We start from the raw sequence: 26889 nt of genomic DNA, 5'->3' as shown, positions 1-26889 counted from the left end.
TTCAGCTTCCAGAGGCCGCATGCAAACTTTAAACCCCAGGGGCTGTTGAAATACTCCACGGACTCCTGCTCTCCCACAGCCACGCCTTCTGACCAGAGCACAAAGACTGGACGAGACCTGCCTCCCGGCCGTGGGTGTGACATCTACGTGCAACTCGAGAACCTGCCAGCTACCAGCACATCTGATGTGCACTTGGGGTCACTCCCAGCACTTTCGGAAGCAAGGGAACTCCCATGGGTGATCCGACACCGACCTACAGCATTCTACTGGCAAGATGCAGCCTGAAAACACTCAATGGGCTAAAGAATATCGAACAAAGTACAACTTCTTGCCAACTAGGCCTAATCACTTTCCTTTGACCCGTGGGAATGCCCACCACAGGAGGCAGTGGGCTTCAGCAGCCATGACCCATGTTGGAGCCCCACAGCGGGAACTATGTCACCTTCCCGGCCATGTCTCAGGCAGCTCCCATCCTGCAAGGTTCGCGGCCCTGATCCCTAAGGAACCGCTCAAATGCTCAACAGCCTCGTCCAACGTGCCCTACTCCAGCGAGCAGGGCGACGCTTCCCTACTGGAAGCCACAGACATCTTCCGAACACGGGAACACTGAACACCAGGGAAGAGAGACCGCAAGCCTGTCTGCTTTGAAGATGCTGATCCCACCTGATGCATTCTGGAAATTCTCCACTGCCACAGTGACACCACTGAGGAACTCAGAGTGATCAAAGGCATGGTCCCCGAGGACCACAGACAGACTTGCAACGGAAGACCTCTGCCATGTGAGGGGACTTGGAAGCCTGAAAGGGAAGAGTGGCTGGCCTTGGCAGCGCACCAGGGATGGCAACAGTGCCCCCTTCTCTGTCCCGCCAACGGACTGCTCTGAATAAAGCTCTGGCTATTCGAAAGGCCTGCATGCCACACGGGCCGGCCGCGTCATGCCCTCCGGCAGAAACATTATCGCTTTGCACATTCCCAAAAGTGGGAAAAGGGCGACCAAAGGGCTTGTTTGCATAACTCACCTACCCCCAAGAAGGCCGGTACAGATGCCTCAGCATGTCCATCTTCTCTATGTCCCGCAAGACACCCGTGGGGAGTCACTCCTCTGGAAACGGGATTGCAACTCTTCACAGGTAACCTACCTCACTGCATCCTCATGAACTGCCAAAGCCATCCCCACCATAGGCAGCTGATGCCAGGCCATCATGAACAAGACACATTCTTGGGAAGCCGAGGCCAACGCCTGCAACCCAATGATGACAGCCCATCCCACGACATGTCACAGGACCTGTCCTCATGATACCTTACCTTTCTCTCCAGGGCAGCAGCCACTACGCAGGCTTAAATGCAGCACTCGATCCTCACCCCACTCCACGATGATCCACTTAGCACTATCAGTGTGCTGGCAGCTTCAGGGGCAGCAGCGAGGCCTGATTCATCAGCCCCCTTCCGCCATCACCAAACTCCATCCCACGCCCGCCCACTGCTCCAGCCCCACCGGGCACTGAAGAACCTCACCGCACCAAACACAACAACAGAGAGGGCCACAGGCCTGGCCTGAGGCTCCAGGCTCCAACCAGGGAACCTTGCTCATTTTGGCTTCCAAAATCAACCACCGAAGCGGCATGCACAAAGCGTGATCCTGGTAAAAACACACTTCTCCAAGCTGAAAGCTCACTGGGCCCACACCAGCACACACTCCGATTCTGAAGACTAGCAGGAGAGCCTGCCCCCTTGCATTCCCTCACGGCCTTTTAGCAGGGACCGCGGATTCATAGATGACCCAGTTTATGGGCAGACACGGTCGACCCACAGACAGGAGCCCCTCCAATACTGGAGTCCGTGGTGGTGTTTGCGTGCATGTCGGCAGGGGACACTGGCCTTCACTCCTAACAGTCCCCTACACCCAGGAGAGGAAACGTGCTGAACCTCAGTTTCGATAAGTATACGGGAGAGTGTTCTCACCCATTTTGTTCAGAGTTTCCAAGGAATGCATAAAAGGGTGTCATCATCGATCCAAGCACATGCTGGGATGCTTCAGAACACAACCGGGCAGTGCGCCGGGCTATGCAGGGGAGTCATGAGTCTGGGGTACCCCAAAATCCTGGAGCATCCACAGCCCTCAGGCCACTCAACAAGACAAACAATCAAGCCACTCTTACAGCCATTGGGCCTATCTGAGGAAAACCTAATATCTAATGGCACATCCTGGGGTGCTTGAATACCTACCATCCTGAGTTATCCGCGACCATGCTCGGGAACATGGCCCCGCCTCACTTTTTCCAGTTCTTCTTAGCACCTCCAGTCATCAGAGCACACGAAGATCTTCTTGTTTTTGCCGACGGCGAGGCTTGCCCAGCAACTGCACCTGGGAAGTGGACTAGTGTCCTCAAAGGACATGATCCATACAAACATTTACGTGGGCTTGAGCTCTGAAACTGCTTCCCAAGGACCTCTATCCCTTACCGAGAATTGACTGCATGTCTGATAGTACGACTGCAGGAAGTTAGGCACATACATTGGCCGGTGTGTGAGAGGCTGTATTTCTGTGTTCACGCGTGTGACTGTGACTGCGCACGCAGACGCTCTTGAGGGTTTCTCTGTGTGCCGCTGACTACGCGTCTTGGTCTCTGTGTGTCCCTGTAGCCCTGTGAAGAGGCGTCCAACAGTAAACGCCCTAGTTTATACACAACACCCTGTCTAGACCCACAACTGAAAGGAGAAAGCCCCCTTTCAGCTTCCAGAGGCCGCATGCAAACTTTAAACCCCAGGGGCTGTTGAAATACTCCACGGACTCCCGCTCTCCCACAGCCACGCCTTCTGACCAGAGCACAAAGACTGGACGAGACCTGCCTCCCGGCCGTGGGTGTGACATCTACGTGCAACTCGAGAACCTGCCAGCTACCAGCACATCTGATGTGCACTTGGGGTCACTCCCAGCACTTTCGGAAGCAAGGGAACTCCCATGGGTGATCCGACACCGACCTACAGCATTCTACTGGCAAGATGCAGCCTGAAAACACTCAATGGGCTAAAGAATATCGAACAAAGTACAACTTCTTGCCAACTAGGCCTAATCACTTTCCTTTGACCCGTGGGAATGCCCACCACAGGAGGCAGTGGGCTTCAGCAGCCATGACCCATGTTGGAGCCCCACAGCGGGAACTATGTCACCTTCCCGGCCATGTCTCAGGCAGCTCCCATCCTGCAAGGTTCGCGGCCCTGATCCCTAAGGAACCGCTCAAATGCTCAACAGCCTCGTCCAACGTGCCCTACTCCAGCGAGCAGGGCGACGCTTCCCTACTGGAAGCCACAGACATCTTCCGAACACGGGAACACTGAACACCAGGGAAGAGAGACCGCAAGCCTGTCTGCTTTGAAGATGCTGATCCCACCTGATGCATTCTGGAAATTCTCCACTGCCACAGTGACACCACTGAGGAACTCAGAGTGATCAAAGGCATGGTCCCCGAGGACCACAGACAGACTTGCAACGGAAGACCTCTGCCATGTGAGGGGACTTGGAAGCCTGAAAGGGAAGAGTGGCTGGCCTTGGCAGCGCACCAGGGATGGCAACAGTGCCCCCTTCTCTGTCCCGCCAACGGACTGCTCTGAATAAAGCTCTGGCTATTCGAAAGGCCTGCATGCCACACGGGCCGGCCGCGTCATGCCCTCCGGCAGAAACATTATCGCTTTGCACATTCCCAAAAGTGGGAAAAGGGCGACCAAAGGGCTTGTTTGCATAACTCACCTACCCCCAAGAAGGCCGGTACAGATGCCTCAGCATGTCCATCTTCTCTATGTCCCGCAAGACACCCGTGGGGAGTCACTCCTCTGGAAACGGGATTGCAACTCTTCACAGGTAACCTACCTCACAGCATCCTCATGAACTGCCAAAGCCATCCCCACCATAGGCAGCTGATGCCAGGCCATCATGTACAAGACACATCCTTGGGAAGCCGAGGCCAGCGCCTGCAACCCAATGATGACAGCCCATCCCACTACATCACACAGGACCTGTCCTCATGATACCTTACCTTTCTCTCCAGGGCAGCAGCCACTACGCAGGCTTAAATGCAGCACTCGATCCTCACCCCACTCCACGATGTTCCACTTAGCGCCAACAGTGTGCTGGCAGCTTCAGGGGCAGCAGCGAGGCCTAATCCATCAGCCCCCTTCCGCCATCACCAAACTCCATCCCAACCCCGCCCACTGCTCCAGCCCCATCGGGCACTCAAGAACCTCACCGCACCAAACACAACAACAGAGAGGGCCTCAGGCCTGGCCTGAGGCTCCAGGCTCCAACCAGGGAACCTTGCTCATTTTGGCTCCCAAAATCAACCACCGAAGCGGGATGCACAAAGCGTGATCCTGGTCAAAACACACTTCTCCAAGCTGAAAGTTCACTGGGCCCACAACAGCACACACTCCGACTCTGTAGACTAGCAGGAGAGCCTGCCCCCTTGCATTCCCTCACGGCCTTTTAGCAGGGACCGCGGATTCATAGATGACCCAGCTTATGGGCAGACACGGTCGACCCTCAGACAGAAGCCCCTCCAATACTGGAGTCCTTGGTGGTGTTTGCGTGCATGTCGGCAGGGGACACTGGCCTTCACTCCTAACAGTCCCCTACACCCGAGAGAGGAAACGTGATGAACCTCAGTTTCGATAAGGATACGGTAGAGTGTTCTCACCCATGTTGTTCAGAGTTTCCAAGGAATGCATACAAGGGTGTCATCATCGATCCAAGCACATGCTGCGATGCTGCAGAACACAACCGGGCAGTGCGCCGGGCTCTGCAGGGGAGTCATGAGCCTGGGGTACCCCAAAAGTCTGGAGAATCCACAGCCCTTAGGCCACTCAACAAGACGAACAATCAAGCCACTCTTGCAGCCATTGGGCCCATGTCAGGAAAACCTAATATCTAATGGCACATCTTGGGGTGGTTGAATACCTACCATCCTGAGTTATCTGCGACCATGCTCGGGAACATGGCCCCGCCTCACTTTTTACAGTTCTTCTTAGCACCTCCAGTCATCAGAGCACACGAAGATCTTCTTGTTTTTGCCAACGGCGAGGCTTGCCCAGCATCTGCACCTGGGAAGTGGACTGGTGTCCTCAAAGGACATGATCCATACAAACATTTACCTGGGCTTGAGCTCTGAAACTGCTTCCAAAGGACCTCTATCCCTTACCGAGAATTGACTGCATGTCTGATAGTACGACTGCAGGAAGTTAGGCACATACATTGGCCGGTGTGTGAGAGGCTGTATTTCTGTGTTCACGCGTGTGACTGTGACTGCGCACGCAGACGCTCTTGTGGGTTTCTCTGTGTGCCGCTGACTACGCGTCTTGGTCTCTGTGTGTCACTGTAGCCCTGTGAAGTGGCGTCCAACAGTAAACGCCATAGTTTATACACAACACCCTGTCTAGACCCACAACTGAAAGGAGAAAGCCCCCTGTCAGCTTCCAGAGGACGCATGCAAACTTTAACCCCCAGGGGCTGTTGAAATACTCCACGGACTCCCGCTCTCCCACAGCCACGCCTTCTGACCACAGCACAAAGACTGGACGAGACCTGCCTCCCGGCCGTGGGTGTGACATCTACGAGCATCTCGAGAACCTGCCAGCTACCAGCACATCTGATGTGCACTTGGGGTCACTCCCAGCATTTTCGGAAGCAAGGGAATGCCCATGGGTGAGCCGACACCGACCTACAGCATTCTCCTGGCAAGATGCAGCCTGAAACCACTCAAGGGGCTAAAGAACATCGAACAAAGTGCAACTTCTTGCCAACTAGGCCTAATCACTTTCCTTTGACCCATGGGAATGCCCACCACAGGAAGCAGTGGGCTTCAGCAGCCATGACCCATGTTGGAACCCCACAGCGGAAACTAGGCCACCTTCCCGGCCATGTCTCAAGCAGCTCCCATCCTGCAAGGTTCGCGGCCCTGACCCCTAAAGAACCGCTCAAACGCTCAACAGCCTCCTCCAACGTGCCCTACTCCAGCCAGCAGGGTGACGCGTCCCTACTGGAAGCCACAGACATCTTCCGAACACGGGAACACTGAACACCAGGGAAGACAGACCGCAAGCCTGTCTGCTTTGAAGATGCTGATCCCACCTGATGCATCCTGGAAATTCTCCACTGCCACAGTGACACCACTGAGGAACTCAGAGTGATCAAAGGCATGGTCCACGAGGACCACAGACAGACTTGCAACGGAAGACCCCTGCCATGTGAGGGGACTTGGAAGCCTGAAAGGGAAGAGTGGCTGGCCTTGGCAGCGCACCAGGGATGGCAACAGTGCCCCCTTCTCTGCCCCGCCAACGAACTGCTCTGGATAAAGCTCTGGCTATTCGAAAGGCCTGCATGCCATACGGGCCGGCCGCGTCATGCCCTCCGGCAGAAACACTGTCGCTTTGCACATTCCCAAAAGTGGGAAAAGAGCGACCCAAGGGCTTGTTTGCATAACTCACCTACCCCCAAGAAGGCCGGCACAGATGCCTCAGCATGTCCATCTTCTCTATGTCCCGCAAGACACCCGTGGGGAGTCACTCCTCTGGAAACGGGATTGCAACTCTTCACAGGTAACCTACCTCACTGCATCCTCATGAACTGCCAAAGCCATCCCCACCATAGGCAGCTGATGCCAGGCCATCATGAACAAGACACATTCTTGGGAAGCCGAGGCCAACGCCTGCAACCCAATGATGACAGCCCATCCCACGACATCACACAGGACCTGTCCTCATGATACCTTACCTTTCTCTCCAGGGCAGCAGCCACTACGCAGGCTTAAATGCAGCACTCGATCCTCACCCCACTCCACGATGATCCACTTAGCACTATCAGTGTGCTGGCAGCTTCAGGGGCAGCAGCGAGGCCTGATTCATCAGCCCCCTTCCGCCATCACCAAACTCCATCCCACGCCCGCCCACTGCTCCAGCCCCACCGGGCACTGAAGAACCTCACCGCACCAAACACAACAACAGAGAGGGCCACAGGCCTGGCCTGAGGCTCCAGGCTCCAACCAGGGAACCTTGCTCATTTTGGCTTCCAAAATCAACCACCGAAGCGGCATGCACAAAGCGTGATCCTGGTAAAAACACACTTCTCCAAGCTGAAAGCTTACTGGGCCCACACCAGCACACACTCCGATTCTGAAGACTAGCAGGAGAGCCTGCCCCCTTGCATTCCCTCACGGCCTTTTAGCAGGGACCGCGGATTCATAGATGACCCAGTTTATGGGCAGACACGGTCGACCCTCAGACAGGAGCCCCTCCAATACTGGAGTCCGTGGTGGTGTTTGCGTGCATGTCGGCAGGGGACACTGGCCTTCACTCCTAACAGTCCCCTACACCCAGGAGAGGAAACGTGCTGAACCTCAGTTTCGATAAGTATACGGGAGAGTGTTCTCACCCATTTTGTTCAGAGTTTCCAAGGAATGCATAAAAGGGTGTCATCATCGATCCAAGCACATGCTGGGATGCTTCAGAACACAACCGGGCAGTGCGCCGGGCTATGCAGGGGAGTCATGAGTCTGGGGTACCCCAAAATCCTGGAGCATCCACAGCCCTCAGGCCACTCAACAAGACAAACAATCAAGCCACTCTTACAGCCATTGGGCCTATCTGAGGAAAACCTAATATCTAATGGCACATCCTGGGGTGCTTGAATACCTACCATCCTGAGTTATCCGCGACCATGCTCGGGAACATGGCCCCGCCTCACTTTTTCCAGTTCTTCTTAGCACCTCCAGTCATCAGAGCACACGAAGATCTTCTTGTTTTTGCCGACGGCGAGGCTTGCCCAGCAACTGCACCTGGGAAGTGGACTGGTGTCCTCAAAGGACATGATCCATACAAACATTTACGTGGGCTTGAGCTCTGAAACTGCTTCCCAAGGACCTCTATCCCTTACCGAGAATTGACTGCATGTCTGATAGTACGACTGCAGGAAGTTAGGCACATACATTGGCCGGTGTGTGAGAGGCTGTATTTCTGTGTTCACGCGTGTGACTGTGACTGCGCACGCAGACGCTCTTGAGGGTTTCTCTGTGTGCCGCTGACTACGCGTCTTGGTCTCTGTGTGTCCCTGTAGCCCTGTGAAGAGGCGTCCAACAGTAAACGCCCTAGTTTATACACAACACCCTGTCTAGACCCACAACTGAAAGGAGAAAGCCCCCTTTCAGCTTCCAGAGGCCGCATGCAAACTTTAAACCCCAGGGGCTGTTGAAATACTCCACGGACTCCCGCTCTCCCACAGCCACGCCTTCTGACCAGAGCACAAAGACTGGACGAGACCTGCCTCCCGGCCGTGGGTGTGACATCTACGTGCAACTCGAGAACCTGCCAGCTACCAGCACATCTGATGTGCACTTGGGGTCACTCCCAGCACTTTCGGAAGCAAGGGAACTCCCATGGGTGATCCGACACCGACCTACAGCATTCTACTGGCAAGATGCAGCCTGAAAACACTCAATGGGCTAAAGAATATCGAACAAAGTACAACTTCTTGCCAACTAGGCCTAATCACTTTCCTTTGACCCGTGGGAATGCCCACCACAGGAGGCAGTGGGCTTCAGCAGCCATGACCCATGTTGGAGCCCCACAGCGGGAACTATGTCACCTTCCCGGCCATGTCTCAGGCAGCTCCCATCCTGCAAGGTTCGCGGCCCTGATCCCTAAGGAACCGCTCAAATGCTCAACAGCCTCGTCCAACGTGCCCTACTCCAGCGAGCAGGGCGACGCTTCCCTACTGGAAGCCACAGACATCTTCCGAACACGGGAACACTGAACACCAGGGAAGAGAGACCGCAAGCCTGTCTGCTTTGAAGATGCTGATCCCACCTGATGCATTCTGGAAATTCTCCACTGCCACAGTGACACCACTGAGGAACTCAGAGTGATCAAAGGCATGGTCCCCGAGGACCACAGACAGACTTGCAACGGAAGACCTCTGCCATGTGAGGGGACTTGGAAGCCTGAAAGGGAAGAGTGGCTGGCCTTGGCAGCGCACCAGGGATGGCAACAGTGCCCCCTTCTCTGTCCCGCCAACGGACTGCTCTGAATAAAGCTCTGGCTATTCGAAAGGCCTGCATGCCACACGGGCCGGCCGCGTCATGCCCTCCGGCAGAAACATTATCGCTTTGCACATTCCCAAAAGTGGGAAAAGGGCGACCAAAGGGCTTGTTTGCATAACTCACCTACCCCCAAGAAGGCCGGTACAGATGCCTCAGCATGTCCATCTTCTCTATGTCCCGCAAGACACCCGTGGGGAGTCACTCCTCTGGAAACGGGATTGCAACTCTTCACAGGTAACCTACCTCACAGCATCCTCATGAACTGCCAAAGCCATCCCCACCATAGGCAGCTGATGCCAGGCCATCATGTACAAGACACATCCTTGGGAAGCCGAGGCCAGCGCCTGCAACCCAATGATGACAGCCCATCCCACTACATCACACAGGACCTGTCCTCATGATACCTTACCTTTCTCTCCAGGGCAGCAGCCACTACGCAGGCTTAAATGCAGCACTCGATCCTCACCCCACTCCACGATGTTCCACTTAGCGCCAACAGTGTGCTGGCAGCTTCAGGGGCAGCAGCGAGGCCTAATCCATCAGCCCCCTTCCGCCATCACCAAACTCCATCCCAACCCCGCCCACTGCTCCAGCCCCATCGGGCACTCAAGAACCTCACCGCACCAAACACAACAACAGAGAGGGCCTCAGGCCTGGCCTGAGGCTCCAGGCTCCAACCAGGGAACCTTGCTCATTTTGGCTCCCAAAATCAACCACCGAAGCGGGATGCACAAAGCGTGATCCTGGTCAAAACACACTTCTCCAAGCTGAAAGTTCACTGGGCCCACAACAGCACACACTCCGACTCTGTAGACTAGCAGGAGAGCCTGCCCCCTTGCATTCCCTCACGGCCTTTTAGCAGGGACCGCGGATTCATAGATGACCCAGCTTATGGGCAGACACGGTCGACCCTCAGACAGAAGCCCCTCCAATACTGGAGTCCTTGGTGGTGTTTGCGTGCATGTCGGCAGGGGACACTGGCCTTCACTCCTAACAGTCCCCTACACCCGAGAGAGGAAACGTGATGAACCTCAGTTTCAATAAGGATACGGTAGAGTGTTCTCACCCATGTTGTTCAGAGTTTCCAAGGAATGCATACAAGGGTGTCATCATCGATCCAAGCACATGCTGCGATGCTGCAGAACACAACCGGGCAGTGCGCCGGGCTCTGCAGGGGAGTCATGAGCCTGGGGTACCCCAAAAGTCTGGAGAATCCACAGCCCTTAGGCCACTCAACAAGACGAACAATCAAGCCACTCTTGCAGCCATTGGGCCCATGTCAGGAAAACCTAATATCTAATGGCACATCTTGGGGTGGTTGAATACCTACCATCCTGAGTTATCTGCGACCATGCTCGGGAACATGGCCCCGCCTCACTTTTTACAGTTCTTCTTAGCACCTCCAGTCATCAGAGCACACGAAGATCTTCTTGTTTTTGCCAACGGCGAGGCTTGCCCAGCATCTGCACCTGGGAAGTGGACTGGTGTCCTCAAAGGACATGATCCATACAAACATTTACCTGGGCTTGAGCTCTGAAACTGCTTCCAAAGGACCTCTATCCCTTACCGAGAATTGACTGCATGTCTGATAGTACGACTGCAGGAAGTTAGGCACATACATTGGCCGGTGTGTGAGAGGCTGTATTTCTGTGTTCACGCGTGTGACTGTGACTGCGCACGCAGACGCTCTTGTGGGTTTCTCTGTGTGCCGCTGACTACGCGTCTTGGTCTCTGTGTGTCACTGTAGCCCTGTGAAGTGGCGTCCAACAGTAAACGCCATAGTTTATACACAACACCCTGTCTAGACCCACAACTGAAAGGAGAAAGCCCCCTGTCAGCTTCCAGAGGACGCATGCAAACTTTAACCCCCAGGGGCTGTTGAAATACTCCACGGACTCCCGCTCTCCCACAGCCACGCCTTCTGACCACAGCACAAAGACTGGACGAGACCTGCCTCCCGGCCGTGGGTGTGACATCTACGAGCATCTCGAGAACCTGCCAGCTACCAGCACATCTGATGTGCACTTGGGGTCACTCCCAGCATTTTCGGAAGCAAGGGAATGCCCATGGGTGAGCCGACACCGACCTACAGCATTCTCCTGGCAAGATGCAGCCTGAAACCACTCAAGGGGCTAAAGAACATCGAACAAAGTGCAACTTCTTGCCAACTAGGCCTAATCACTTTCCTTTGACCCATGGGAATGCCCACCACAGGAAGCAGTGGGCTTCAGCAGCCATGACCCATGTTGGAACCCCACAGCGGAAACTAGGCCACCTTCCCGGCCATGTCTCAAGCAGCTCCCATCCTGCAAGGTTCGCGGCCCTGACCCCTAAAGAACCGCTCAAACGCTCAACAGCCTCCTCCAACGTGCCCTACTCCAGCCAGCAGGGTGACGCGTCCCTACTGGAAGCCACAGACATCTTCCGAACACGGGAACACTGAACACCAGGGAAGACAGACCGCAAGCCTGTCTGCTTTGAAGATGCTGATCCCACCTGATGCATCCTGGAAATTCTCCACTGCCACAGTGACACCACTGAGGAACTCAGAGTGATCAAAGGCATGGTCCACGAGGACCACAGACAGACTTGCAACGGAAGACCCCTGCCATGTGAGGGGACTTGGAAGCCTGAAAGGGAAGAGTGGCTGGCCTTGGCAGCGCACCAGGGATGGCAACAGTGCCCCCTTCTCTGCCCCGCCAACGAACTGCTCTGGATAAAGCTCTGGCTATTCGAAAGGCCTGCATGCCATACGGGCCGGCCGCGTCATGCCCTCCGGCAGAAACACTGTCGCTTTGCACATTCCCAAAAGTGGGAAAAGAGCGACCCAAGGGCTTGTTTGCATAACTCACCTACCCCCAAGAAGGCCGGCACAGATGCCTCAGCATGTCCATCTTCTCTATGTCCCGCAAGACACCCGTGGGGAGTCACTCCTCTGGAAACGGGATTGCAACTCTTCACAGGTAACCTACCTCACTGCATCCTCATGAACTGCCAAAGCCATCCCCACCATAGGCAGCTGATGCCAGGCCATCATGAACAAGACACATTCTTGGGAAGCCGAGGCCAACGCCTGCAACCCAATGATGACAGCCCATCCCACGACATCACACAGGACCTGTCCTCATGATACCTTACCTTTCTCTCCAGGGCAGCAGCCACTACGCAGGCTTAAATGCAGCACTCGATCCTCACCCCACTCCACGATGATCCACTTAGCACTATCAGTGTGCTGGCAGCTTCAGGGGCAGCAGCGAGGCCTGATTCATCAGCCCCCTTCCGCCATCACCAAACTCCATCCCACGCCCGCCCACTGCTCCAGCCCCACCGGGCACTGAAGAACCTCACCGCACCAAACACAACAACAGAGAGGGCCACAGGCCTGGCCTGAGGCTCCAGGCTCCAACCAGGGAACCTTGCTCATTTTGGCTTCCAAAATCAACCACCGAAGCGGCATGCACAAAGCGTGATCCTGGTAAAAACACACTTCTCCAAGCTGAAAGCTCACTGGGCCCACACCAGCACACACTCCGATTCTGAAGACTAGCAGGAGAGCCTGCCCCCTTGCATTCCCTCACGGCCTTTTAGCAGGGACCGCGGATTCATAGATGACCCAGTTTATGGGCAGACACGGTCGACCCTCAGACAGGAGCCCCTCCAATACTGGAGTCCGTGGTGGTGTTTGCGTGCATGTCGGCAGGGGACACTGGCCTTCACTCCTAACAGTCCCCTACACCCAGGAGAGGAAACGTGCTGAACCTCAGTTTCGATAAGTATACGGGAGAGTGTTCTCACCCATTTTGTTCAGAGTTTCCAAGGAATGCATAAAAGGGTGTCATCATCGATCCAAGCACATGCTGGGATGCTTCAGAACACAACCGGGCAGTGCGCCGGGCTATGCAGGGGAGTCATGAGTCTGGGGTACCCCAAAATCCTGGAGCATCCACAGCCCTCAGGCCACTCAACAAGACAAACAATCAAGCCACTCTTACAGCCATTGGGCCTATCTGAGGAAAACCTAATATCTAATGGCACATCCTGGGGTGCTTGAATACCTACCATCCTGAGTTATCCGCGACCATGCTCGGGAACATGGCCCCGCCTCACTTTTTCCAGTTCTTCTTAGCACCTCCAGTCATCAGAGCACACGAAGATCTTCTTGTTTTTGCCGACGGCGAGGCTTGCCCAGCAACTGCACCTGGGAAGTGGACTGGTGTCCTCAAAGGACATGATCCATACAAACATTTACGTGGGCTTGAGCTCTGAAACTGCTTCCCAAGGACCTCTATCCCTTACCGAGAATTGACTGCATGTCTGATAGTACGACTGCAGGAAGTTAGGCACATACATTGGCCGGTGTGTGAGAGGCTGTATTTCTGTGTTCACGCGTGTGACTGTGACTGCGCACGCAGACGCTCTTGAGGGTTTCTCTGTGTGCCGCTGACTACGCGTCTTGGTCTCTGTGTGTCCCTGTAGCCCTGTGAAGAGGCGTCCAACAGTAAACGCCCTAGTTTATACACAACACCCTGTCTAGACCCACAACTGAAAGGAGAAAGCCCCCTTTCAGCTTCCAGAGGCCGCATGCAAACTTTAAACCCCAGGGGCTGTTGAAATACTCCACGGACTCCCGCTCTCCCACAGCCACGCCTTCTGACCAGAGCACAAAGACTGGACGAGACCTGCCTCCCGGCCGTGGGTGTGACATCTACGTGCAACTCGAGAACCTGCCAGCTACCAGCACATCTGATGTGCACTTGGGGTCACTCCCAGCACTTTCGGAAGCAAGGGAACTCCCATGGGTGATCCGACACCGACCTACAGCATTCTACTGGCAAGATGCAGCCTGAAAACACTCAATGGGCTAAAGAATATCGAACAAAGTACAACTTCTTGCCAACTAGGCCTAATCACTTTCCTTTGACCCGTGGGAATGCCCACCACAGGAGGCAGTGGGCTTCAGCAGCCATGACCCATGTTGGAGCCCCACAGCGGGAACTATGTCACCTTCCCGGCCATGTCTCAGGCAGCTCCCATCCTGCAAGGTTCGCGGCCCTGATCCCTAAGGAACCGCTCAAATGCTCAACAGCCTCGTCCAACGTGCCCTACTCCAGCGAGCAGGGCGACGCTTCCCTACTGGAAGCCACAGACATCTTCCGAACACGGGAACACTGAACACCAGGGAAGAGAGACCGCAAGCCTGTCTGCTTTGAAGATGCTGATCCCACCTGATGCATTCTGGAAATTCTCCACTGCCACAGTGACACCACTGAGGAACTCAGAGTGATCAAAGGCATGGTCCCCGAGGACCACAGACAGACTTGCAACGGAAGACCTCTGCCATGTGAGGGGACTTGGAAGCCTGAAAGGGAAGAGTGGCTGGCCTTGGCAGCGCACCAGGGATGGCAACAGTGCCCCCTTCTCTGTCCCGCCAACGGACTGCTCTGAATAAAGCTCTGGCTATTCGAAAGGCCTGCATGCCACACGGGCCGGCCGCGTCATGCCCTCCGGCAGAAACATTATCGCTTTGCACATTCCCAAAAGTGGGAAAAGGGCGACCAAAGGGCTTGTTTGCATAACTCACCTACCCCCAAGAAGGCCGGTACAGATGCCTCAGCATGTCCATCTTCTCTATGTCCCGCAAGACACCCGTGGGGAGTCACTCCTCTGGAAACGGGATTGCAACTCTTCACAGGTAACCTACCTCACAGCATCCTCATGAACTGCCAAAGCCATCCCCACCATAGGCAGCTGATGCCAGGCCATCATGTACAAGACACATCCTTGGGAAGCCGAGGCCAGCGCCTGCAACCCAATGATGACAGCCCATCCCACTACATCACACAGGACCTGTCCTCATGATACCTTACCTTGCTCTCCAGGGCAGCAGCCACTACGCAGGCTTAAATGCAGCACTCGATCCTCACCCCACTCCACGATGTTCCACTTAGCGCCAACAGTGTGCTGGCAGCTTCAGGGGCAGCAGCGAGGCCTAATCCATCAGCCCCCTTCCGCCATCACCAAACTCCATCCCAACCCCGCCCACTGCTCCAGCCCCATCGGGCACTCAAGAACCTCACCGCACCAAACACAACAACAGAGAGGGCCACAGGCCTGGCCTGAGGCTCCAGGCTCCAACCAGGGAACCTTGCTCATTTTGGCTCCCAAAATCAACCACCGAAGCGGGATGCACAAAGCGTGATCCTGGTCAAAACACACTTCTCCAGGCTGAAAGTTCACTGGGCCCACAACAGCACACACTCCGACTCTGTAGACTAGCAGGAGAGCCTGCCCCCTTGCATTCCCTCACGGCCTTTTAGCAGGGACCGCGGATTCATAGATGACCCAGCTTATGGGCAGACACGGTCGACCCTCAGACAGAAGCCCCTCCAATACTGGAGTCCTTGGTGGTGTTTGCGTGCATGTCGGCAGGGGACACTGGCCTTCACTCCTAACAGTCCCCTACACCCGAGAGAGGAAACGTGATGAACCTCAGTTTCGATAAGGATACGGTAGAGTGTTCTCACCCATGTTGTTCAGAGTTTCCAAGGAATGCATACAAGGGTGTCATCATCGATCCAAGCACATGCTGCGATGCTGCAGAACACAACCGGGCAGTGCGCCGGGCTCTGCAGGGGAGTCATGAGCCTGGGGTACCCCAAAAGTCTGGAGAATCCACAGCCCTTAGGCCACTCAACAAGACGAACAATCAAGCCACTCTTGCAGCCATTGGGCCCATGTCAGGAAAACCTAATATCTAATGGCACATCTTGGGGTGGTTGAATACCTACCATCCTGAGTTATCTGCGACCATGCTCGGGAACATGGCCCCGCCTCACTTTTTACAGTTCTTCTTAGCACCTCCAGTCATCAGAGCACACGAAGATCTTCTTGTTTTTGCCAACGGCGAGGCTTGCCCAGCATCTGCACCTGGGAAGTGGACTGGTGTCCTCAAAGGACATGATCCATACAAACATTTACCTGGGCTTGAGCTCTGAAACTGCTTCCCAAGGACCTCTATCCCTTACCGAGAATTGACTGCATGTCTGATAGTACGACTGCAGGAAGTTAGGCACATACATTGGCCGGTGTGTGAGAGGCTGTATTTCTGTGTTCACGCGTGTGACTGTGACTGCGCACGCAGACGCTCTTGTGGGTTTCTCTGTGTGCCGCTGACTACGCGTCTTGGTCTCTGTGTGTCACTGTAGCCCTGTGAAGTGGCGTCCAACAGTAAACGCCATAGTTTATACACAACACCCTGTCTAGACCCACAACTGAAAGGAGAAAGCCCCCTGTCAGCTTCCAGAGGACGCATGCAAACTTTAACCCCCAGGGGCTGTTGAAATACTCCACGGACTCCCGCTCTCCCACAGGCACGCCTTCTGACCAGAGCACAAAGACTGGACGAGACCTGCCTCCCGGCCGTGGGTGTGACATCTACGAGCATCTCGAGAACCTGCCAGCAACCAGCACATCTGATGTGCACTTGGGGTCACTCCCAGCATTTTCGGAAGCAAGGGAATGCCCATGGGTGAGCCGACACCGACCTACAGCATTCTCCTGGCAAGATGCAGCCTGAAACCACTCAAGGGGCTAAAGAACATCGAACAAAGTGCAACTTCTTGCCAACTAGGCCTAATCACTTTCCTTTGACCCGTGGGAATGCCCACCACAGGAGGCAGTGGGCTTCAGCAGCCATGACCCATGTTGGAGCCCCACAGCGGGAACTAGGTCACCTTCCCGGCCATGTCTCAGGCAGCTCCCATCCTGCAAGGTTCGCGGCCCTGATCCCTAAGGAACCGCTCAAACGCTCAACAGCCTCGTCCAACGTGCCCTACTCCAGCCAGCAGGGCGACGTGTCCCTACTGGAAGCCACAGACATCTTCCGAACACGGGAACACTGAACACCAGGGAAGAGACACCGCAAGCCTGTCTGCTTTGAAGATGCTGATCCCACCTGATGCATTCTGGAAATTCTCCACTGCCACAGTGAAACCACTGAGGAACTCAGAGTGATCAAAGGCATGGTCCCCGAGGACCACAGACAGACTTGCAACGGAAGACCTCTGCCATGTGAGGGCACTTGGAAGCCTGAAAGGGAAGAGTGGCTGGCCTTGGCAGCGCACCAGGGATGGCAACAGTGCCCCCTTCTCTGTCCCGCCAACGGACTGCTCTGGATAAAGCTCTGGCTATTCGAAAGGCCTGCATGCCACACGGGCCGGCCGCGTCATGCCCTCCGGCAGAAACATTATCGCTTTGCACATTCCCAAAAGTGGGAAAAGGGCGACCAAAGGGCTTGTTTGCATAACTCACCTACCCCCAAGAAGGCCGGTACAGATGCCTCAGCATGTCCATCTTCTCTATGTCCCGCAAGACACCCGTGGGGAGTCACTCCTCTGGAAACGGGATTGCAACTCTTCACAGGTAACCTACCTCACAGCATCCTCATGAACTGCCAAAGCCATCCCCACCATAGGCAGCTGATGCCAGGCCATCATGTACAAGACACATCCTTGGGAAGCCGAGGCCAGCGCCTGCAACCCAATGATGACAGCCCATCCCACTACATCACACAGGACCTGTCCTCATGATACCTTACCTTTCTCTCCAGGGCAGCAGCCACTACGCAGGCTTAAATGCAGCACTCGATCCTCACCCCACTCCACGATGATCCACTTAGCGCCAACAGTGTGCTGGCAGCTTCAGGGGCAGCAGCGAGGCCTAATCCATCAGCCCCCTTCCGCCATCACCAAACTCCATCCCAACCCCGCCCACTGCTCCAGCCCCATCGGGCACTCAAGAACCTCACCGCACCAAACACAACAACAGAGAGGGCCTCAGGCCTGGCCTGAGGCTCCAGGCTCCAACCAGGGAACCTTGCTCATTTTGGCTCCCAAAATCAACCACCGAAGCGGGATGCACAAAGCGTGATCCTGGTCAAAACACACTTCTCCAAGCTGAAAGTTCACTGGGCCCACAACAGCACACACTCCGACTCTGTAGACTAGCAGGAGAGCCTGCCCCCTTGCATTCCCTCACGGCCTTTTAGCAGGGACCGCGGATTCATAGATGACCCAGCTTATGGGCAGACACGGTCGACCCTCAGACAGAAGCCCCTCCAATACTGGAGTCCTTGGTGGTGTTTGCGTGCATGTCGGCAGGGGACACTGGCCTTCACTCCTAACAGTCCCCTACACCCGAGAGAGGAAACGTGATGAACCTCAGTTTCGATAAGGATACGGTAGAGTGTTCTCACCCATGTTGTTCAGAGTTTCCAAGGAATGCATACAAGGGTGTCATCATCGATCCAAGCACATGCTGCGATGCTGCAGAACACAACCGGGCAGTGCGCCAGGCTCTGCAGGGGAGTCATTAGCCTGGGGTACCCCAAAAGTCTGGAGAATCCACAGCCCTTAGGCCACTCAACAAGACGAACAATCAAGCCACTCTTGCAGCCATTGGGCCCATGTCAGGAAAACCTAATATCTAATGGCACATCTTGGGGTGGTTGAATACCTACCATCCTGAGTTATCTGCGACCATGCTCGGGAACATGGCCCCGCCTCACTTTTTACAGTTCTTCTTAGCACCTCCAGTCATCAGAGCACACGAAGATCTTCTTGTTTTTGCCAACGGCGAGGCTTGCCCAGCATCTGCACCTGGGAAGTGGACTGGTGTCCTCAAAGGACATGATCCATACAAACATTTACCTGGGCTTGAGCTCTGAAACTGCTTCCAAAGGACCTCTATCCCTTACCGAGAATTGACTGCATGTCTGATAGTACGACTGCAGGAAGTTAGGCACATACATTGGCCGGTGTGTGAGAGGCTGTATTTCTGTGTTCACGCGTGTGACTGTGACTGCGCACGCAGACGCTCTTGTGGGTTTCTCTGTGTGCCGCTGACTACGCGTCTTGGTCTCTGTGTGTCACTGTAGCCCTGTGAAGTGGCGTCCAACAGTAAACGCCATAGTTTATACACAACACCCTGTCTAGACCCACAACTGAAAGGAGAAAGCCCCCTGTCAGCTTCCAGAGGACGCATGCAAACTTTAACCCCCAGGGGCTGTTGAAATACTCCACGGACTCCCGCTCTCCCACAGGCACGCCTTCTGACCAGAGCACAAAGACTGGACGAGACCTGCCTCCCGGCCGTGGGTGTGACATCTACGAGCATCTCGAGAACCTGCCAGCTACCAGCACATCTGATGTGCACTTGGGGTCACTCCCAGCATTTTCGGAAGCAAGGGAATGCCCATGGGTGAGCCGACACCGACCTACAGCATTCTCCTGGCAAGATGCAGCCTGAAACCACTCAAGGGGCTAAAGAACATCGAACAAAGTGCAACTTCTTGCCAACTAGGCCTAATCACTTTCCTTTGACCCATGGGAATGCCCACCACAGGAAGCAGAGGGCTTCAGCAGCCATGACCCATGTTGGAACCCCACAGCGGAAACTAGGCCACCTTCCCGGCCATGTCTCAAGCAGCTCCCATCCTGCAAGGTTCGCGGCCCTGACCCCTAAAGAACCGCTCAAACGCTCAACAGCCTCCTCCAACGTGCCCTACTCCAGCCAGCAGGGTGACGCGTCCCTACTGGAAGCCACAGACATCTTCCGAACACGGGAACACTGAACACCAGGGAAGACAGACGGCAAGCCTGTCTGCTTTGAAGATGCTGATCCCACCTGATGCATCCTGGAAATTCTCCACTGCCACAGTGACACCACTGAGGAACTCAGAGTGATCAAAGGCATGGTCCACGAGGACCACAGACAGACTTGCAACGGAAGACCCCTGCCATGTGAGGGGACTTGGAAGCCTGAAAGGGAAGAGTGGCTGGCCTTGGCAGCGCACCAGGGATGGCAACAGTGCCCCCTTCTCTGCCCCGCCAACGAACTGCTCTGGATAAAGCTCTGGCTATTCGAAAGGCCTGCATGCCATACCGGCCGGCCGCGTCATGCCCTCCGGCAGAAACACTGTCGCTTTGCACATTCCCAAAAGTGGGAAAAGAGCGACCCAAGGGCTTGTTTGCATAACTCACCTACCCCCAAGAAGGCCGGCACAGATGCCTCAGCATGTCCATCTTCTCTATGTCCCGCAAGACACCCGTGGGGAGTCACTCCTCTGGAAACGGGATTGCAACTCTTCACAGGTAACCTACCTCACTGCATCCTCATGAACTGCCAAAGCCATCCCCACCATAGGCAGCTGATGCCAGGCCATCATGAACAAGACACATTCTTGGGAAGCCGAGGCCAACGCCTGCAACCCAATGATGACAGCCCATCCCACGACATCACACAGGACCTGTCCTCATGATACCTTACCTTTCTCTCCAGGGCAGCAGCCACTACGCAGGCTTAAATGCAGCACTCGATCCTCACCCCACTCCACGATGATCCACTTAGCACTATCAGTGTGCTGGCAGCTTCAGGGGCAGCAGCGAGGCCTGATTCATCAGCCCCCTTCCGCCATCACCAAACTCCATCCCACGCCCGCCCACTGCTCCAGCCCCACCGGGCACTGAAGAACCTCACCGCACCAAACACAACAACAGAGAGGGCCACAGGCCTGGCCTGAGGCTCCAGGCTCCAACCAGGGAACCTTGCTCATTTTGGCTTCCAAAATCAACCACCGAAGCGGCATGCACAAAGCGTGATCCTGGTAAAAACACACTTCTCCAAGCTGAAAGCTCACTGGGCCCACACCAGCACACACTCCGATTCTGAAGACTAGCAGGAGAGCCTGCCCCCTTGCATTCCCTCACGGCCTTTTAGCAGGGACCGCGGATTCATAGATGACCCAGTTTATGGGCAGACACGGTCGACCCTCAGACAGGAGCCCCTCCAATACTGGAGTCCGTGGTGGTGTTTGCGTGCATGTCGGCAGGGGACACTGGCCTTCACTCCTAACAGTCCCCTACACCCAGGAGAGGAAACGTGCTGAACCTCAGTTTCGATAAGTATACGGGAGAGTGTTCTCACCCATTTTGTTCAGAGTTTCCAAGGAATGCATAAAAGGGTGTCATCATCGATCCAAGCACATGCTGGGATGCTTCAGAACACAACCGGGCAGTGCGCCGGGCTATGCAGGGGAGTCATGAGTCTGGGGTACCCCAAAATCCTGGAGCATCCACAGCCCTCAGGCCACTCAACAAGACAAACAATCAAGCCACTCTTACAGCCATTGGGCCTATCTGAGGAAAACCTAATATCTAATGGCACATCCTGGGGTGCTTGAATACCTACCATCCTGAGTTATCCGCGACCATGCTCGGGAACATGGCCCCGCCTCACTTTTTCCAGTTCTTCTTAGCACCTCCAGTCATCAGAGCACACGAAGATCTTCTTGTTTTTGCCGACGGCGAGGCTTGCCCAGCAACTGCACCTGGGAAGTGGACTGGTGTCCTCAAAGGACATGATCCATACAAACATTTACGTGGGCTTGAGCTCTGAAACTGCTTCCCAAGGACCTCTATCCCTTACCGAGAATTGACTGCATGTCTGATAGTACGACTGCAGGAAGTTAGGCACATACATTGGCCGGTGTGTGAGAGGCTGTATTTCTGTGTTCACGCGTGTGACTGTGACTGCGCACGCAGACGCTCTTGAGGGTTTCTCTGTGTGCCGCTGACTACGCGTCTTGGTCTCTGTGTGTCCCTGTAGCCCTGTGAAGAGGCGTCCAACAGTAAACGCCCTAGTTTATACACAACACCCTGTCTAGACCCACAACTGAAAGGAGAAAGCCCCCTTTCAGCTTCCAGAGGCCGCATGCAAACTTTAAACCCCAGGGGCTGTTGAAATACTCCACGGACTCCCGCTCTCCCACAGCCACGCCTTCTGACCAGAGCACAAAGACTGGACGAGACCTGCCTCCCGGCCGTGGGTGTGACATCTACGTGCAACTCGAGAACCTGCCAGCTACCAGCACATCTGATGTGCACTTGGGGTCACTCCCAGCACTTTCGGAAGCAAGGGAACTCCCATGGGTGATCCGACACCGACCTACAGCATTCTACTGGCAAGATGCAGCCTGAAAACACTCAATGGGCTAAAGAATATCGAACAAAGTACAACTTCTTGCCAACTAGGCCTAATCACTTTCCTTTGACCCGTGGGAATGCCCACCACAGGAGGCAGTGGGCTTCAGCAGCCATGACCCATGTTGGAGCCCCACAGCGGGAACTATGTCACCTTCCCGGCCATGTCTCAGGCAGCTCCCATCCTGCAAGGTTCGCGGCCCTGATCCCTAAGGAACCGCTCAAATGCTCAACAGCCTCGTCCAACGTGCCCTACTCCAGCGAGCAGGGCGACGCTTCCCTACTGGAAGCCACAGACATCTTCCGAACACGGGAACACTGAACACCAGGGAAGAGAGACCGCAAGCCTGTCTGCTTTGAAGATGCTGATCCCACCTGATGCATTCTGGAAATTCTCCACTGCCACAGTGACACCACTGAGGAACTCAGAGTGATCAAAGGCATGGTCCCCGAGGACCACAGACAGACTTGCAACGGAAGACCTCTGCCATGTGAGGGGACTTGGAAGCCTGAAAGGGAAGAGTGGCTGGCCTTGGCAGCGCACCAGGGATGGCAACAGTGCCCCCTTCTCTGTCCCGCCAACGGACTGCTCTGAATAAAGCTCTGGCTATTCGAAAGGCCTGCATGCCACACGGGCCGGCCGCGTCATGCCCTCCGGCAGAAACATTATCGCTTTGCACATTCCCAAAAGTGGGAAAAGGGCGACCAAAGGGCTTGTTTGCATAACTCACCTACCCCCAAGAAGGCCGGTACAGATGCCTCAGCATGTCCATCTTCTCTATGTCCCGCAAGACACCCGTGGGGAGTCACTCCTCTGGAAACGGGATTGCAACTCTTCACAGGTAACCTACCTCACAGCATCCTCATGAACTGCCAAAGCCATCCCCACCATAGGCAGCTGATGCCAGGCCATCATGTACAAGACACATCCTTGGGAAGCCGAGGCCAGCGCCTGCAACCCAATGATGACAGCCCATCCCACTACATCACACAGGACCTGTCCTCATGATACCTTACCTTTCTCTCCAGGGCAGCAGCCACTACGCAGGCTTAAATGCAGCACTCGATCCTCACCCCACTCCACGATGTTCCACTTAGCGCCAACAGTGTGCTGGCAGCTTCAGGGGCAGCAGCGAGGCCTAATCCATCAGCCCCCTTCCGCCATCACCAAACTCCATCCCAACCCCGCCCACTGCTCCAGCCCCATCGGGCACTCAAGAACCTCACCGCACCAAACACAACAACAGAGAGGGCCACAGGCCTGGCCTGAGGCTCCAGGCTCCAACCAGGGAACCTTGCTCATTTTGGCTCCCAAAATCAACCACCGAAGCGGGATGCACAAAGCGTGATCCTGGTCAAAACACACTTCTCCAGGCTGAAAGTTCACTGGGCCCACAACAGCACACACTCCGACTCTGTAGACTAGCAGGAGAGCCTGCCCCCTTGCATTCCCTCACGGCCTTTTAGCAGGGACCGCGGATTCATAGATGACCCAGCTTATGGGCAGACACGGTCGACCCTCAGACAGAAGCCCCTCCAATACTGGAGTCCTTGGTGGTGTTTGCGTGCATGTCGGCAGGGGACACTGGCCTTCACTCCTAACAGTCCCCTACACCCGAGAGAGGAAACGTGATGAACCTCAGTTTCGATAAGGATACGGTAGAGTGTTCTCACCCATGTTGTTCAGAGTTTCCAAGGAATGCATACAAGGGTGTCATCATCGATCCAAGCACATGCTGCGATGCTGCAGAACACAACCGGGCAGTGCGCCGGGCTCTGCAGGGGAGTCATGAGCCTGGGGTACCCCAAAAGTCTGGAGAATCCACAGCCCTTAGGCCACTCAACAAGACGAACAATCAAGCCACTCTTGCAGCCATTGGGCCCATGTCAGGAAAACCTAATATCTAATGGCACATCTTGGGGTGGTTGAATACCTACCATCCTGAGTTATCTGCGACCATGCTCGGGAACATGGCCCCGCCTCACTTTTTACAGTTCTTCTTAGCACCTCCAGTCATCAGAGCACACGAAGATCTTCTTGTTTTTGCCAACGGCGAGGCTTGCCCAGCATCTGCACCTGGGAAGTGGACTGGTGTCCTCAAAGGACATGATCCATACAAACATTTACCTGGGCTTGAGCTCTGAAACTGCTTCCCAAGGACCTCTATCCCTTACCGAGAATTGACTGCATGTCTGATAGTACGACTGCAGGAAGTTAGGCACATACATTGGCCGGTGTGTGAGAGGCTGTATTTCTGTGTTCACGCGTGTGACTGTGACTGCGCACGCAGACGCTCTTGTGGGTTTCTCTGTGTGCCGCTGACTACGCGTCTTGGTCTCTGTGTGTCACTGTAGCCCTGTGAAGTGGCGTCCAACAGTAAACGCCATAGTTTATACACAACACCCTGTCTAGACCCACAACTGAAAGGAGAAAGCCCCCTGTCAGCTTCCAGAGGACGCATGCAAACTTTAACCCCCAGGGGCTGTTGAAATACTCCACGGACTCCCGCTCTCCCACAGGCACGCCTTCTGACCAGAGCACAAAGACTGGACGAGACCTGCCTCCCGGCCGTGGGTGTGACATCTACGAGCATCTCGAGAACCTGCCAGCAACCAGCACATCTGATGTGCACTTGGGGTCACTCCCAGCATTTTCGGAAGCAAGGGAATGCCCATGGGTGAGCCGACACCGACCTACAGCATTCTCCTGGCAAGATGCAGCCTGAAACCACTCAAGGGGCTAAAGAACATCGAACAAAGTGCAACTTCTTGCCAACTAGGCCTAATCACTTTCCTTTGACCCGTGGGAATGCCCACCACAGGAGGCAGTGGGCTTCAGCAGCCATGACCCATGTTGGAGCCCCACAGCGGGAACTAGGTCACCTTCCCGGCCATGTCTCAGGCAGCTCCCATCCTGCAAGGTTCGCGGCCCTGATCCCTAAGGAACCGCTCAAACGCTCAACAGCCTCGTCCAACGTGCCCTACTCCAGCCAGCAGGGCGACGCGTCCCTAGTGGAAGCCACAGACATCTTCCGAACACGGGAACACTGAACACCAGGGAAGAGAGACCGCAAGCCTGTCTGCTTTGAAGATGCTGATCCCACCTGATGCATTCTGGAAATTCTCCACTGCCACAGTGAAACCACTGAGGAACTCAGAGTGATCAAAGGCATGGTCCCCGAGGACCACAGACAGACTTGCAACGGAAGACCTCTGCCATGTGAGGGCACTTGGAAGCCTGAAAGGGAAGAGTGGCTGGCCTTGGCAGCGCACCAGGGATGGCAACAGTGCCCCCTTCTCTGTCCCGCCAACGGACTGCTCTGGATAAAGCTCTGGCTATTCGAAAGGCCTGCATGCCACACGGGCCGGCCGCGTCATGCCCTCCGGCAGAAACATTATCGCTTTGCACATTCCCAAAAGTGGGAAAAGGGCGACCAAAGGGCTTGTTTGCATAACTCACCTACCCCCAAGAAGGCCGGTACAGATGCCTCAGCATGTCCATCTTCTCTATGTCCCGCAAGACACCCGTGGGGAGTCACTCCTCTGGAAACGGGATTGCAACTCTTCACAGGTAACCTACCTCACAGCATCCTCATGAACTGCCAAAGCCATCCCCACCATAGGCAGCTGATGCCAGGCCATCATGTACAAGACACATCCTTGGGAAGCCGAGGCCAGCGCCTGCAACCCAATGATGACAGCCCATCCCACTACATCACACAGGACCTGTCCTCATGATACCTTACCTTTCTCTCCAGGGCAGCAGCCACTACGCAGGCTTAAATGCAGCACTCGATCCTCACCCCACTCCACGATGATCCACTTAGCGCCAACAGTGTGCTGGCAGCTTCAGGGGCAGCAGCGAGGCCTAATCCATCAGCCCCCTTCCGCCATCACCAAACTCCATCCCAACCCCGCCCACTGCTCCAGCCCCATCGGGCACTCAAGAACCTCACCGCACCAAACACAACAACAGAGAGGGCCTCAGGCCTGGCCTGAGGCTCCAGGCTCCAACCAGGGAACCTTGCTCATTTTGGCTCCCAAAATCAACCACCGAAGCGGGATGCACAAAGCGTGATCCTGGTCAAAACACACTTCTCCAAGCTGAAAGTTCACTGGGCCCACAACAGCACACACTCCGACTCTGTAGACTAGCAGGAGAGCCTGCCCCCTTGCATTCCCTCACGGCCTTTTAGCAGGGACCGCGGATTCATAGATGACCCAGCTTATGGGCAGACACGGTCGACCCTCAGACAGAAGCCCCTCCAATACTGGAGTCCTTGGTGGTGTTTGCGTGCATGTCGGCAGGGGACACTGGCCTTCACTCCTAACAGTCCCCTACACCCGAGAGAGGAAACGTGATGAACCTCAGTTTCGATAAGGATACGGTAGAGTGTTCTCACCCATGTTGTTCAGAGTTTCCAAGGAATGCATACAAGGGTGTCATCATCGATCCAAGCACATGCTGCGATGCTGCAGAACACAACCGGGCAGTGCGCCGGGCTCTGCAGGGGAGTCATGAGCCTGGGGTACCCCAAAAGTCTGGAGAATCCACAGCCCTTAGGCCACTCAACAAGACGAACAATCAAGCCACTCTTGCAGCCATTGGGCCCATGTCAGGAAAACCTAATATCTAATGGCACATCTTGGGGTGGTTGAATACCTACCATCCTGAGTTATCTGCGACCATGCTCGGGAACATGGCCCCGCCTCACTTTTTACAGTTCTTCTTAGCACCTCCAGTCATCAGAGCACACGAAGATCTTCTT

General features: G+C 55.2%; 10 non-coding genes across 10 annotated transcripts; all 10 read right to left on the bottom strand.

Annotated features, from left to right (window-relative positions):
- Positions 1-1922: 1922 nt before the first annotated feature.
- On the bottom strand, positions 1923-2015 carry LOC137776982 (small nucleolar RNA SNORD116). Its single transcript, XR_011076372.1, has one exon. It is a non-coding gene; the product is annotated as a small nucleolar RNA SNORD116 (small nucleolar RNA).
- Positions 2016-4651: 2636 nt separating this feature from the next.
- On the bottom strand, positions 4652-4744 carry LOC137777254 (small nucleolar RNA SNORD116). The gene has a single exon (XR_011076480.1). It is a non-coding gene; the product is annotated as a small nucleolar RNA SNORD116 (small nucleolar RNA).
- A 2636-nt stretch (positions 4745-7380) lies between these two features.
- Positions 7381-7473, bottom strand: LOC137776976 (small nucleolar RNA SNORD116). Its single transcript, XR_011076370.1, has one exon. It is a non-coding gene; the product is annotated as a small nucleolar RNA SNORD116 (small nucleolar RNA).
- A 2636-nt stretch (positions 7474-10109) lies between these two features.
- On the bottom strand, positions 10110-10202 carry LOC137777321 (small nucleolar RNA SNORD116). The gene has a single exon (XR_011076499.1). It is a non-coding gene; the product is annotated as a small nucleolar RNA SNORD116 (small nucleolar RNA).
- Positions 10203-12838: 2636 nt separating this feature from the next.
- Positions 12839-12931, bottom strand: LOC137776971 (small nucleolar RNA SNORD116). Its single transcript, XR_011076369.1, has one exon. It is a non-coding gene; the product is annotated as a small nucleolar RNA SNORD116 (small nucleolar RNA).
- A 2636-nt stretch (positions 12932-15567) lies between these two features.
- LOC137777249 (small nucleolar RNA SNORD116) lies at positions 15568-15660 on the bottom strand. The gene has a single exon (XR_011076479.1). It is a non-coding gene; the product is annotated as a small nucleolar RNA SNORD116 (small nucleolar RNA).
- A 2636-nt stretch (positions 15661-18296) lies between these two features.
- LOC137777244 (small nucleolar RNA SNORD116) lies at positions 18297-18389 on the bottom strand. Its single transcript, XR_011076478.1, has one exon. It is a non-coding gene; the product is annotated as a small nucleolar RNA SNORD116 (small nucleolar RNA).
- Positions 18390-21025: 2636 nt separating this feature from the next.
- LOC137776957 (small nucleolar RNA SNORD116) lies at positions 21026-21118 on the bottom strand. Its single transcript, XR_011076365.1, has one exon. It is a non-coding gene; the product is annotated as a small nucleolar RNA SNORD116 (small nucleolar RNA).
- Positions 21119-23754: 2636 nt separating this feature from the next.
- LOC137777243 (small nucleolar RNA SNORD116) lies at positions 23755-23847 on the bottom strand. The gene has a single exon (XR_011076477.1). It is a non-coding gene; the product is annotated as a small nucleolar RNA SNORD116 (small nucleolar RNA).
- Positions 23848-26483: 2636 nt separating this feature from the next.
- Positions 26484-26576, bottom strand: LOC137777240 (small nucleolar RNA SNORD116). Its single transcript, XR_011076476.1, has one exon. It is a non-coding gene; the product is annotated as a small nucleolar RNA SNORD116 (small nucleolar RNA).
- Between the last annotated feature and the right edge of the window lie 313 nt (positions 26577-26889).

The sequence above is a fragment of the Eschrichtius robustus genome, chromosome 1 (assembly GCF_028021215.1).
Source record: "Eschrichtius robustus isolate mEscRob2 chromosome 1, mEscRob2.pri, whole genome shotgun sequence".
NCBI lineage: Eukaryota > Metazoa > Chordata > Mammalia > Artiodactyla > Eschrichtiidae > Eschrichtius > Eschrichtius robustus.
Note: the sequence above shows the minus strand (reverse complement) of the source record. Positions and strands in the feature narration are given on the sequence as shown.